The sequence below is a fragment of the Filicampus tigris genome, chromosome 14 (genome assembly GCF_054856515.1).
Source record: "Filicampus tigris isolate MCC_2025a chromosome 14, RoL_Ftig_1.0, whole genome shotgun sequence".
NCBI classification, from domain to species: domain Eukaryota; kingdom Metazoa; phylum Chordata; class Actinopteri; order Syngnathiformes; family Syngnathidae; genus Filicampus; species Filicampus tigris.
Window position 1 is genome coordinate 17,018,188 of NC_141230.1, and position 14,445 is coordinate 17,032,632.

Below are 14,445 nucleotides of genomic sequence, written 5' to 3' on the forward strand. Positions count from 1 at the left end.
CTTTGACTTTTATAGTCATTTGAAATGCTAACCATTTAAATCACGTGAACACGGCACGCTACATATCGTTAGCATTGTCATTACTTGCGTGCTAATTTTAGCAATTCGTTGAAACTGTTAAGGGCATAATTTAAACATTCCTTCTTTATTATAACCTTGTTCTTGAATCTCAGGTTGCCCTCCCACAGCAGCCTTGTAAACCCAGTGAAGCCTCCATGTTACTTTGTAGCCTCAAGCTACTTCAAAGTATCAAATAAATGTTGCCCTTCAGAGCCTAAAGCACACATTGTAAATTCTGTTGGCCTGTAACTGGCCAACGCGTGACTTACACGAGAACATGTGGGTGGATGCAGCTCTGCCATACATCACTAATTCATTAGTGTTTTCAGGGGCCAGCCTGTTAGCTGAGAGGTGAAACTGCTCAAGCTGAGCCTGGCTGAATTGTTGGGCTTCACTCGCGCACTCGACTGGAGATTAATCTCATTGGATTAAAACCCTGAGAAGGCCCCTAACATGTACAGAAAGCCTCTGCAGCTCATCCGCACTGACTGACTGCAAAGAAGGGACAAATGGCTACCATATTTCCCTTTAGGTCCGTGTGTGTTTTCTTTTCTTCCAGAGTGGTGTATTTACCCTCCCAGCCCACTTGAGTTGTCCATAAATTCTCTCTTCTAACCTCCACTGTAGCTCGCAGAGAGTTTGTAATTGTGGGGAAGCTAATGCTAGCCTGCTACCACGATGGAGCAGATTAGAGGGGAGGCAATATGCCAGCAGTTACCCTTATAAGTGTCCCCCCCCCAAGAATGACGAACATTTCACTACTGTACAATATATTGCTTTGTCTTCCTAGTTGATAAAAATGCTTACGTCACTGTATGTGATTTACAAGCCCATATATAACCTGATCATCCGGCATAGAAATTAAAAAGGGATAAGTATTGTTGACATTGTAGAATGGGGCAGAATTCACGGAACGTCCAGAATTTCATACGGGAAAGTATGTTACTGCCTACTTATAGATTGTACCGTCCTCGAGAAAAACAAATGTTCGCCATGTTTGTCAAGCGTGTTGTTGCAGGACTTTCCATTTTTCGAGGAATGCGTCGCTGCAGGGGTTATGCCTGTGCAAGGAGCTCATGCAGGTGGATTTTACTCACGTCGCTGGGATACAGTTCTTGAATGTGAAGCAGTGCGACTGGATTTTGTAAGAGCGCGTGATTGTAAACGGCGATACGATTTGTTCATGCCGCCCAAAATATTGCCATACAATTCCTTGCTCTTGTTTGATAATTCACCATGATTGCGGATGACTCCAGGAGTGCGGTAATAGGCTAACAACCCATTCTCGGTGGGTAATCGGCTTTGAATGCCGCCCCCCGCGGTCACTGACCCTTCACTCTCTCGCTATACAAATACCGCCAGCCGCTGTTGCGGAGGTCTGCTGAGGCTTGTAAGAAGCGCTTACATTCAACACCCTTGGCAGAGGAGAGTAAAGTGCCGTGGAAAGAATTGTCGAAAGCTCGAATTTGTTCTACGTTGCTGTGAATCTCCAGGGGGACGACTTGACTTTCCCGTACGTGCTGCCGACTGTTATCAGGCTGCTGAAAGATGAAAAGTAAAAGTTCAACTTGTCATTCATCGGGGATTTCCCATGAATGAATGTTTGGAGACTCTTTTGTGCTTATTTGAATTCACCAAAAGTGGTGGATGTAACGCATATTCAAGTCAACTCATCAGTTAGACGCTGCTCCCTTTTGATGTGTCTTTTTCCCACAGTGCACGCTGTTCGTTTAATGAAAGATAATCCCTGCAAACCACTGTGCTGGTGCTTTTGGTTTGTGCACTGAGCAGGGATGTGACCTGCCAGAGGGTTTGGTCTCTAATGACTTCTCACCAGGCAGATGCATAGCTTGCATTCTTTCATCCGACACTGTGGTTGGTGAGGGAAGGCGAGGGAGGGGCGGGACAGGGTGGACAGTTTCTCCTCCTCACTGTTGGCTAGCCATCTGTGCAGACATAATCAAGGATAACTCTCCAACACGGTGTGTCAGAAAGTAACCCAAACTGAGTTTTTCCCCTTCAGTGTAATTGCAGTGAGTGTGACTAATGAGATCAGACTTGCGACGGATCTTTGCGTACAAGCCTTACGACCTTACGCCAGAACCTTCAGTCAAAGAGTCCGACGCTATCAAGGTCGGAGACAGTCAAAGTCCAAAGTCATGTTGGTGGCGTTCCTCAATGTGAGGGGCATCATTCACTGCGAGTGCTTGCCACGGGGCCAAATGATCAACTGACACATCATGCGATCCTGTGGCATTTGCTTTTTTCCAGCTCCATGTGATTTTTCTTAGAAAAAAAAAAAAAGCTTCCTTTGGCAACATGACACGTGGCTGCCAGCATATCCTTAAAACATGGAAAATGCCTCTAAAGTCCACAATAACAAATTCCCCCCAAAAAACAACTGATTACTTAAAACGGAAGTCAACCAAAAAATATTTCTTCTTTCTGATTAATTTTGCGTTTGTGGAATATAAGTTAAGCAGCAAAATGCACTCGTTTTTAGCCATCTCTGGGGACGGCCATTTTGTCTTCCGTCGACTAAAAATGACATCACAACTGCTCACAACGACCAACCACGGCTGACCTGTTTTCTGAATCTGAGCCGTGATTGGTCGTTGTGAGCAGTTGTGATGTCATTTTCAGTCGACACAAGACAAAATGGCCGCCCCCAGAGATGGCTAAAAACGAGTGGATTAACACTTATTCCACAAATTTATGTTTGATCAGAATGCCCTGTTTCAACTAGTGGATTTGCATAGAACATATTCTTGAAAAACAAATGTTTGCGTTGACTTTCCCCTTTAAGTACAGCACATCTACGTTACATACGGTACATTATTTTTGGATATAGTGTGTTTGCTAAAGCTGTGCGCTCCTTGACATGAGTTTTCTTCGCCACTAACACAACTGCGAGCTCTGTGGACTCGCAGTAATTACAAATGATTATGAAGTCACAGATATCATCGGGCAACGATGGCCCGGTAATCTGTGTTTCTTTTCAAAGCTAGTGTATCGGACAGACACCGCGGGTTTGTTTACGTTCGCTTCTCGTCTATTTGTCCGGGATTCATCTTTGGGAGGCAGGATCAGAGTTTGCTGTGCTCAAATGACGGCATGATGTTGTTTATGCAAGCCGCGCGTGCCTCCTCTTGATCACGCGTGTCGGTGATGTCAAGTGGACAAAGTGATCCTGTACAGTGCCCTTGTTTACTTTAATCACTTGTTGCGTTTTGAAGTGAGCCCCTAAAATAGACTCCCGTGCTCGGTGGGAAACGTAAATGCGTATCATGGTTCTTCACCATTCTGCATGGCTTGAGGGTACTTCAGACAAGGTCATTTTTGTGTTCGAAATTGGACATACTCACTCATACTCAGAACTGAGTCAATAAACAGCAGTGAGCCCATTCGGATGATACCATATCACGTGTGACCCATGATGTGGTATGCTTTGGATCATGAGCTATAACTTTTATTTTTTTTATTTTTTAGATGATTTCTGGCACATTGGAATCTGTCTTAACTTTACATATATGAATATTGGCAGTGGTTTGTGCTGTTTTTTGGTTTTTTTCTGAAAAAGGACAAGCAATTAGTTTCATCGCCCACGACTGCTCTGGCATGCATATTACTTTTTTTTTTTCCAGCCTTTTTTCAGAACTCTGTGCAGAGGGAACCAGCTGTTATTGTTCGTACCTGAATGTTTTAGAAAATACAAAGAATTTTTTTTTCTAGGTGGTTGTGGTGAAAATACAAATTCTGTTGTATTTTTTTCCACTGAATAACAAGGTCCCGTGGGACTGTCCCCGATTGGATGATGTGATTCAGAATCACCGATGCTGAAAAAGGCATTATTTCCACTCAAGGTCACTTGAGACCTACAAAAATGTCAAATCCATCTTAGTTGCCATGGCAGCCATACTGCTCACTGGGAAATTAGTGTGATCCGCGACGCAAGTGCACAACATGCCAACAGCTGAGGCCGGATCAGCAGCAAATTGCTGGCGATGCTGTTTGTGTATGCGTGACACTGCATGAGCGACGAGGCCATGCCCATATCAAATGGCGTGTATTCTGCGGACAAGACATGAGCGGCACCACAGACAAAACACACAGCTCGGTAATGAGCGTCAAGCCATTCTTGAATAAGGATGTAGTCAATGTGAGCTTTCCTCAATCAAGAAGACTGAAGCCAACTGTCTAGGATTTGTCAAGCATATAATATGCTTGATTCAACTGCACCGATACCAAGTACCAATACCACTATGACTTAGGATATGTGAAATTATGACAGATAATTCTGAACAAAGACGCACATGATGCATCACCAATGTGTTATACGTCCACTTTGTAGCACCAATTACTGGCAAGACGTACTCAGATTTTTTTTTTTTTTTTTTTTTTTTGCCATAAGTATCGTAGCTGTTATCACCATGCTTTACGAGTATCCTATATGGTAAAATCAATGTCAGGATTTGGCACGGAGGTGGACCCAAATGCAGGGAGGCAAGGCAGGAGGACTGTCTATGATATTTGAATGAAAATGAAACTAAATACACCTGACCGGTTACTGAGGCTTGGCGTGTTTATGAGGCTTGGCTTGGAAGTGTTGACGAGGCTTGATTTGGCGAGGTGACGACAACCGGTAACTCTGTAACCATGACAGCATCAACAGCTCCGACTAATACAACAAACGCAAGGACAGCAGCGACTACACGACAATGGCCCGACAAGAACCGAACAAAAACTAACAACTTAAATACAAGCTCACTGACGAGACAACGAGAGACACAAGGTAGGAGGGAGCTGATTGGCCAACAGCTAGGGAGTGGAAGGCACACAAGTGGACACAATAATCATGACGAGAGAGACACAGAACACTGAGCAAAACATGAAACTAAAGAAAGCCCAAAACCAAAACAAACCAAACATGACAATGGCCGGATTTAACCAAACGCTTCTTCTCAATGAGTCTTGTAATTGACTTCTAAATCAATGAGTTCAAATGCATTTCCTTCCTTGTTTACAGTACAGTACAGTCTACAATTAACTGTTTCACTTAATAACTCTTATCTTAACGACACTGTCGCCTTCGCGGCTGTTTGTGACACCCTGGGGAGTTTAGTAGGGCGGCCGCGCAGCAAAATCTACCGCCAGCTATCCAGTACGCAGGTGTGCGGACGTGCCCTGGTCTCCTCCTCCCGCGTCCTCCGTTTCCCCCGATTGTCAGCGGCGCTCGCTGTTGCGGGCTCAAGAGGATTTCCACTGATTACAAAGAGCCCAGATTAGCTAATCCCTAAAGTTTCCCAAACACCAACCTCCCCTATCATCCCAATGACAAAAGTCTCAAACACAGCGGAAAAACATGTTCGGTAGCTTCCAGTTTACTCACTGGATGCTCTATTAGGCAGATCTGCTCAACCCAAGAAGATAGGTTAGATCAATAACTTAATGAATTTTGTTTGATAGAGACAGTAATATGATCATTGTGGTACCATGGTTGTAGCCTATAGTGAAGCCTGTTTATTGCGGGCGATGCGTTACAGACTCACAGCTGTGGTGTAAGAATAGCAGAGGTGTTTCCAATATTATGCTTATTGGATTTTACTATATTTATATGACTCTATAAAATGTAGCTGTGTACTCAAGTTCATGTCTACAACCCAAACTTATTTTTTTCCAGAATATATTCTATGCAGGCCCACTAGTTGAAACGAGCCGATATGATTGATATAAAATATGAGTTGAGCAGCAAAATGCAACCGCTTTAGCCATCTCGGGGGGCGGCCATTTTGTCACTTCTGTCGATTGAAAATGGCGTCACAGATGCTCAGGGCTCAGATTACGACCAATTACAGTTTACCTGTCTGAGCCCTGAGCAACTTCAATGTCATCTTCAGTTGACAGAAGCGACAAAATGGCCGCCCCCTGAGCTAGCTAAAAATGGGTGGATCTCTCATATTCCACAAACGCAATATTAATCAGAATACCGTGTTTAGACTAGTGGGCCTGCAGAGAACTTATTCTGGAAAAAAAAAAAAAAAAAGTTTTGTTTGACTTCCGCTTAAGAACATACCAGACGTAGAGTTGTGAACTAGCACGTTTGTAAGTTTCACCTTCAGAAGGCCTCGTGTCAGGCCAGTGTGAACTTGCCTGACATCTTCGCTTCATGTCAAAGCTTGACCTCGATGACAGGCGTCAGGCGCTGTGTAAAATCCGACTGCTATTCATAGTCGTAACCACGATCCGATGGGTCTGTATGTATATTTATCTGCATGCCTGAATAAACGACAACAATGACCCTTTTATCACTATTGTCATGATCTTATCTAGCGTTTGCAGGATCTTACTACTTTCTTTACTTCCTGTATAGTCTCATTGATGCTAGTTGGGTAGGTTATTAGTGTTGTATTGTTTTACTGTTCGGAGGACAACACATGTACATGTATTGCCCACAACTTTGGGTACATCTATGCAATCTGAGGAATAAATGAAACATATAAATTAAACATGGTTGTACAGGCGTACCTAATGTTGTGGCCACAGAGTGTACAATGATTCTGAGCATGATGTATGGAACTCAATGTTTCAATATTAACCTGCAGGTGGCAGTAAAAACATTCCATCATCGTCACTGAGGTGTGTGAAGCAGCTCCCCTCCCCTTACCCCCTCTTGTGAAGCCCCTCCACATTTTTTTTCTTGTTTTCAAAATTCACTGTTGACCGCATGTGAGTAGTTTTTTTTTCTTTTTTTAATGTTGTTTGAAATTCAAGCTCTTTTGAAGTAGTGTAGCGTTACCCTGCCAGCATGTGTAAGGAAGTATGTTAGTGTCAGATTACGCAGTGTTGGGTCTATCCATGCCAAAATGCAGCTGGCACGGATAAGAGGGTGAACGCAGGCTCTCGGGGACCTTGGCACTGTTTCAGACCTTCGCTGGTGAAGGCTTTGTTTAATTAGTTTCTTGTATTAGTAGTCAAATGAAGCTAATTCAAAGACCCCGCATCCAACATAGCACTATGTGGGTCGATTGTGTCAAGTTTATTCTTAGCCAGGTGGCTCCACCCTAAAACAGCGGAAGCAGTACCCCTCTGTTTGGTCACTTGATATAAACAAACCATCCGAAAATACCAAGTTAAAGGAAGAGGACGCGGGTGCTCTTGTGTTTGTTTTACTACACAGGCGGGATAACCTGACATTCTTGTTTCTTCGCAATCATTGAATGCGTCCCTCCTGTTTCATGTCAACTATTTTGGGGTTCTAAAATGTGAGGCATGTGTTATTTTTTTTTTTGTTTTGTTTTTTTTTAAATCCTGGCCTATGTTTGCAGCCCACCCACATGTGCAACTTGCAGTGTCGCTCAAACAAAACTCGAGTGCAGCACACTTGTGCTTTTTATGGATGTTTAGTCATCATCATTTGGCAAAATGTCCTTGGTTAAGTACTAAATACTCGACTCAACTCAATTCAACATTATGAATTGGGATTGCGGCTTTATCACGTCAACGTCATGAAACAGTGACACGTAAACATGTGGACTGCACTTCAATCAATAAAATATCCAAATATAAAAAATAAAGCCAGCCGACCGACCGAAACGAAGCAGTCCTCCCCTCGACAATTGCAGCCTTTACGATTTGAAAATTGCATCCGACTACATTGCGATGTCGATTTTACTTTGATGAAACGTTCAGCCCGACACTGGACCATTCGTCATCAGCCATGATGACTGAAGAGAGATAAACACTTGCATGGCATTGCGTCCACAAACTCTCCATTAACCAGAAGTTTCAAAATGATTGAAAAACAGCTTTGATTCAACTTGGTTTACACACGCTCATCAGCAGGAAACAGCCGCTTCCCTTTTTTGAGGTCCTTCTATGGTCGTGTCTGGGATGCAGCCTGTTTTATCGGCATGGTGGTGTTTCGTCCAAGTGTGATGTCCACCAGAATGTGTGTGGACTCAGACTTGATCCCTGCAGAAGCCTGGACATGGAAACGCAGGCAGCTAGCCTTCACCTTCACCGTCTTTGTTTGGAGTGTTCACGCCTTGGAGTGAAAATGGGGAAATTCAAGATGACCCCACTATTTTTCCACAGGTGTTGCCTGCGATGTCTCCCTCCAACCGTCGCTGCTAATAGATTGAAAGTAGTGTCGTTTGCAGGCTAGCGACGGCGCCCAACAGATGACGAGAGGGCATCTGGTGTTTTGTCATCGAGAAGTCTCGGAGGATCACCGTTTTATTGAGTAAAGCTCGGCACGTGTTGTGCCATTCAGTCGGCCGACTCACTTGTGAATCGGGGCCGATTTAAAGTCGGCATGGGTGTTGTGACCGGTGCAGTGTACAAAGACACTGATTGGATGCAGTGTATTCACAACGTTTTGTCGTTTTGGATATGACTTGCATTTTGGAGACTGTAAATGTAAATCTTTAAAAATGGCTCTGAAAGTTGAATCTTATCATCAGTCTGATCAATCATAGATATTCTCCAAAATGTGATTTATGTTCTAGACGTGCAACGATTAATTGATAACTCATCGATTATCAGATGAAGCGATTATTTGTTTTCATAAATGATGAATTGCCAATATCTTTTTAAGATTTTATTTAAAATTGTCCAAATGCTCAGAATTTCAGCTTTTCAACAAGTCCAAGTTTTGTAGTCCTCCATGAAAACGGACTGATGAGCTTTGCATTGAAACTTTTACTTTGGAACAAAATGATCAACTTAATCGATTATAAAAATGATTTTTAGTTGCAAATAAGTGTGTCCTTTTGATAATTGTATACCTCACCACTATTCTATTCTCTGCCAAACCGCTCCATGATGTGACGTGAGCTGAGTTGAGTTCACTGTCCCCCTACAGCATTTGTATCTCAAATTTTTGCTCACAAGTCAAAGCATCGCGAACCAATGACTTGACCAGTTGTTGCATCCTTCCTATTTTCAGTGATATACTGTCATTTTCCACTCATTTCAACCCCCAGGTTGTCTCTTGCACGAAAGAAATCGCATATCATATTGTGGTCAATAAGCTGTGAAATTGCGGTGAATTTATTGCGTAATGTTAAGTACATGCCCAAGTTGTATTGAGCAGCAATCGAGCAAGTTGCTACTCATGATGTCCCAGTAGGACAGGAAATGCCTCCGGCCATTCTGGACGCTGGGGGTGGGGGTGGGGGTGACGGAGTCTTTCCCGATAGCGGTGAAGGCCAAGACGCTTGTGCTGGATGGCGCCATGGTTGAGGCAGACCTGATGTTTGATCGACAGCAAGTGCCTACCTCCTAGGAAGCTCTGGGGCACGGCACGTAATTACATTTTTGCTTTTAGCTACCAGCCGGTCTCATTTCAGGAGGAGCTTTTTCTTGTGGCATTGCTGCTGGTGAGAATTCTGTTGGAGATGTCAACAATGTGCAGGTCTTCCCCTCTAACTTCCTTGACCTTTTCTTTGTCCCGGAGAGACCAAACAGGAGGAGGCCCCGCTTAGAGAAATTCAGGCGAGTAGAGCTGAGGCGAGCGCTGTAGAAAAGCGGAAATAGTGAAACCAGTTATGCAGACGATTAGGGATGTAACGATACATCGGAAAACGATTAATAATCGAATAATCTTGCATCTAGATGAATCGAACTCAGCACTTACAAGCCCTATATGGCAACACCTAACAAAAGACAACATACCTAGGTCATTATATACAAATTTAGAGTGCTAAAAAATGATGTCTTTAATTTTTTTTCTCATTCCAGATGGATACCACATTTTGAATGCGTAGATCAAATTATACGCTTGCTCCAAACATCATTGCGTATTGCGTTTGCGGATGGCTGCAGAGCACACAGAGACAAGCTTGGTAGTGTTTTTTTTTTTTTTTTTTTTTTTTTCTCGAATCGAAAATCGAAAAATCAGGAACTGAAAATCGAATCGGGGCTTCAGTGAATCATTGCATCCCTACCGACGATGCTTCAAGACAAAGCCCTCTACACACTACTACTACTACTACAACACTGTTGTTATTCCTCAAACCCCACATGGCCAACCCAATTAATGTTCACTTATTGATAACAGATACATCAATTACCCCTACCACCGTCACAGAGCACTCCTTAAGGCCTGCTTGCACGTTCATGAAAGTCTGTTGCTGCTCACATGGGACTTAATATAATGTTTATGTGCAGTGAGGTAGCACAGATGGGATCTGATATGATATGAGGGCGTGTTACTTTCAACCTACAGTCCACAGCCCTGCTGTCATTGTGGCAGTAATCTATGCCACCGCTGCTCTTATCTCCTCTGCAGCTGCTGCAGATTTAAGCGTGTGGACTTTCACAGCTTCCACATTTGACAGAGGATACTTACAGTATAGCTAAACATCCACAGTCAGATGGCGCAACACTGTGCCCAATCGAGTGTCAGGACCACGGCATTCCTTACTTAGATTTTTTAGGTCAAGGTTTAGTAAGCCTGGCACAGTTGCGCTGTGGAGGTCAAAGCAGTGCTTTATTAGCGTGCTGCCGACATCGCCGCGGCGGCGGATTGTTAAGGGGCGGTGAGAAGAAGATGCATATGCGGCAATGACTCAGCATGTGCGACCTGGATAATTGGTAGAGGATAACGGGTTCAGAAATGACTCACTCCAAAGAAAATAAGGTGCCATTGATTGACTTCATGTCTGCTTATTAGCATGGAGTGCAGCGGCGCCTTGAGATACAAGTGAGCCGACTTAAAGATTGCCGAGGTATGAGCTATCGTTCGGCCGTTACGTTTGCTTTCGCCTTGCGAGCAATGTTGGGGAAACGAGCGCTACATGGTGGCAGTGAACTCAGTTCAACTTATTTAACAGGCAGCAGTTGGGCAGGTACTGAACAATTCTTTAAAAAGAGCATTCATAGTAGGGCTGCGCGATATCGGAAAAGCATGCGATATGGTTGTTAAATATAGCGATATCAATATTATTATTTAACATGTTCCTAAATAAATGACATTTTTCTTATCTAATGAAAGATTTTTTTTTTCATGCAGCAAAATAAGTGAGCTCAATGTGATATAAGCTAATTAATTGTAATTCCAAATCTGGCGATGCACATTTTGAATTTGCGTCTGACTGGTCAAATTCAGACAAAACCATACAATTCAATAATAAAATGATTGCATGTCTTTGCGATATGCATACTGCATGAGCCAATATCGCGATATCAATATTTTTTCAATATATTGTGCAGCCCTAATTTATAGCCATTCCAAGTTGAAGTTTGTCAAACTAAACATAAAACAAAGAGGAATACACGCTATGTAGTTAAAACTACACTCTAAGTGGTTAAAACAACCACAACTTTGCCTAAAGTCTGCTAGCTTAATTCTAACACATAATACCGCAGACGAGCTAACCCTTAACCACCTTTCTTTTCCAAGGTCATTCGCTGATATTAGCATGAATGGCGAGTTGAGATTTTGCGTCCGAGTCCGAGCTCTAATCATAAACAACAAGGTAAAAAAATTCACTCATGAAAGGGGGTAATTCCCCCCCCAAGTGTTGGAAATCCAATACAACACCATCAGTAGCAGTCCTGTCAGTTTGCTATTATGTATTTAGTGGCATGCCCTTTCTTGTACCAAAGGAATCTATTTCCTCAGGCAGAAAATGCATCATCGCCACCTGTGACCCTTCCAGCGATGTCTGCTTACAAGCAATGAGTCCTTTTAAAAACATTCTTGACTCACCGGTGTAGAAATAAGTTAACAACAAAACACATTCCTTAATAGGACAATATGCCTGTTTCTATGCTGAAGTCCTAATAATTTGCAGCCCGAGGCATACGATGGACGCCCATTTTGTAGGTGATAAACAGGAATTAGAAGAAAAAAAAAAGAAAGACGGATTAAGCAGAAACGGAAGTAGATTTTCGCCCGTCTATGTAATCGTCTAGACGGATCAAAATTTTGCGGTAGTTGCTTGGACTTTGTAGTCGGAAACCCTAACGGAAGCCCGTTTAAAATCATAGGCAAATCGGCCCATTGGTGGGTACTATTTTTTTTCAGCTCTGCTAATTTGAATATGAATTCACATATCTTCCTGTGTATCATTTTCTTTTTCACATTTTTCTTGTAGCACCTTGTAAAACAACTCCACAAAGAGTAAGAAATCAACACACAAAATCAATTCTGCCCGATGCCATGTACAATTTCTACCTTCCTACGATGTAGGAGCGATCGCGTGAAAAATGAGTGATATAGCGGGGGCACAAAATACAAACCACAATCAAACGGGGGGTTCAATATATTGCTCTTGTATTTGTTACCATTCTCGTGCTGCAAAGTGCAAGCGACTGAGAGTTCGTAATACATTTAAAGGAGGCGAAACGTATGCGGCTACATTTCTTGGACTTCAGGAAAACATAGTCTCGTTTTACGCGGCCACAGAGCCTTTTCTTTTTTCTTTCCCTTTTTTTTTCTTGAATCGGCTCATGCGGACGTTCGATGGCTTTGCCCTGTGGCTTGTTTCGTTGTACAGTCAAATGTAGTTCAGTGTGCCAGGCTACTGAAATATTAACACAGCAGCAGCAGCGTGCAGGAAGGCATGTGAGCATTCGTAGTGTAACGCTGATGGGAAGGAGGAATCGCACACTGCAGATACTGGACTGTGATTGTGTTCAATCCTTTTGTGGAGCAATAGCAAAAAACACGTTGGAAGCAGTTGGTCTATTGTTGACACGTTATGTGCCCTGCGCAGTGCCCGTCGTGTGACTTTAATGGTAAGCACATTTGGAACCGAATGCCTCAGGAGTTAATTGGCGTGTACGCTGCGCGTGGCTGTGACACATTTTTAGTAACTGAGAATTCCCTTTCTCGTCGGTGTAATGCTGCAGCAGGGTGGGGGAGAGATGTGGATGAATAAACTCAGACGTTCTCTTTCCTTGCTCCTTTTTTTTTCATGATCAGTGGGTGGGAAGGAAACTGGTAAACATAGCAAAGCAGCTTGGGTACGTCTTTGTTGGTTTTCAAATTGGTGTTTTTACATCCGCTCTGGCTTTTGTTTTAGGTAAATTAATCTTGATTTTTATTTTTGTACGATAGGTAGAGATGTCACGATACGATATCACGATATGAACCTCGCGATACGGTAATTAGCGCAATATTGTGGGGAGGTTGGCGATATATAAAAAGCTCACGATATTGCAAGAAAAACAAAAAAAGGAGCTCGTATTAAGAAAAAACATCAACAATAGACTGTTTTTGTACATAACAGGATTCACAAAGAAGATCATGCGCTCCTATTGGCGATTAGCGTGGGTCTTAAACACAGGTGACATCAAATTAAACTGCGCTAATAAACTAAGCACCAGAGGGGGTTGGAACTGCACAAATGGAAAACAACTTGGGCTTTGAAACAGATTTCCTACTATTAATATCGTGACATGACGACGAGGATATATTGTGGCAATTTTAATATCGGCAATATCACGATATTGCCAATATTAAAATTGATATTAAAATCACCTATCATTAGGGATGTCACATAAAATTGTGACATCCCTAATGATAGGTGATGTTCTTCCATAGGATGTTTTCTTAAATTGTTGATGAAAATCCACATATTCTCAATAAAATTATATAGGAAAAAACAACAACAAAAAAGACTGAATTTTTTATTTTTTTAAAGTATTTTTTCCAGTTTATATGCAATGTATTTAAACAATAGCCTGCAGAAAAAGCAAACTGTTGAGACTCTGATCCTGTTGCCAAGATATTTTGATCAAAGACTGCACTTACACATGAATTGTTATCCGGCATTCCAAGTGATCACATTTTGGTTGTTCTGCTTGTGATGTATCTGCACTCTTGGCAGACCGTCCAGCTTGAGATCAAGCAGCGGCTGATATCTGCCCGATGTCTTTAAATCCTCCCATTTCAACTGTTTGCACAACAGATTGATGCTTAAAATGATTTCATGTTCAGATCCCATGATGTGTTTCGCTCTATAGGGCTGTGCATACTCGTACTTTTTAAAGCAGCCGACTGATGTATTCATTCAGCATCACTTTGATGCGAGTCACCCTGTTGGTCTTGGCAGTGCATCTGAACTAGAAAAGCATTCAGCCATATTGGTGTTTGCCTGTTCATGGGAGCAAACCTCTGGATAGAAGGTCACATTTACTCTAACCCATTTATTTCTTACTCATTCATGTGGCTGTAAAAAGGAGGCTTTGTTTTTTTTTTGTTTGTTTGGTTTTTTTATCCGGAAATTGTTTATTTATATAGTGTCTAGATAAGTTTGGTGCATAAAAAGGGGAAATCAACATTTTTTTTCAAGAATATGTTCTATGCAAGCCTACTAGGTGAAACAAGGCATTCTGATAAATATTTAGTTTGTGAAATAAACGTTTGTAGCCATC

General features: G+C 42.4%; 1 protein-coding gene across 2 annotated transcripts in view; it reads left to right on the forward strand.

Moving 5' to 3' along the window:
• LOC147136571 (dedicator of cytokinesis protein 9) overlaps positions 1–14,445 on the forward strand; it is a 74,802-nt gene that overhangs the window by 7,104 nt on the left and 53,253 nt on the right. The gene's annotated exons all lie outside the window — the stretch shown is intronic.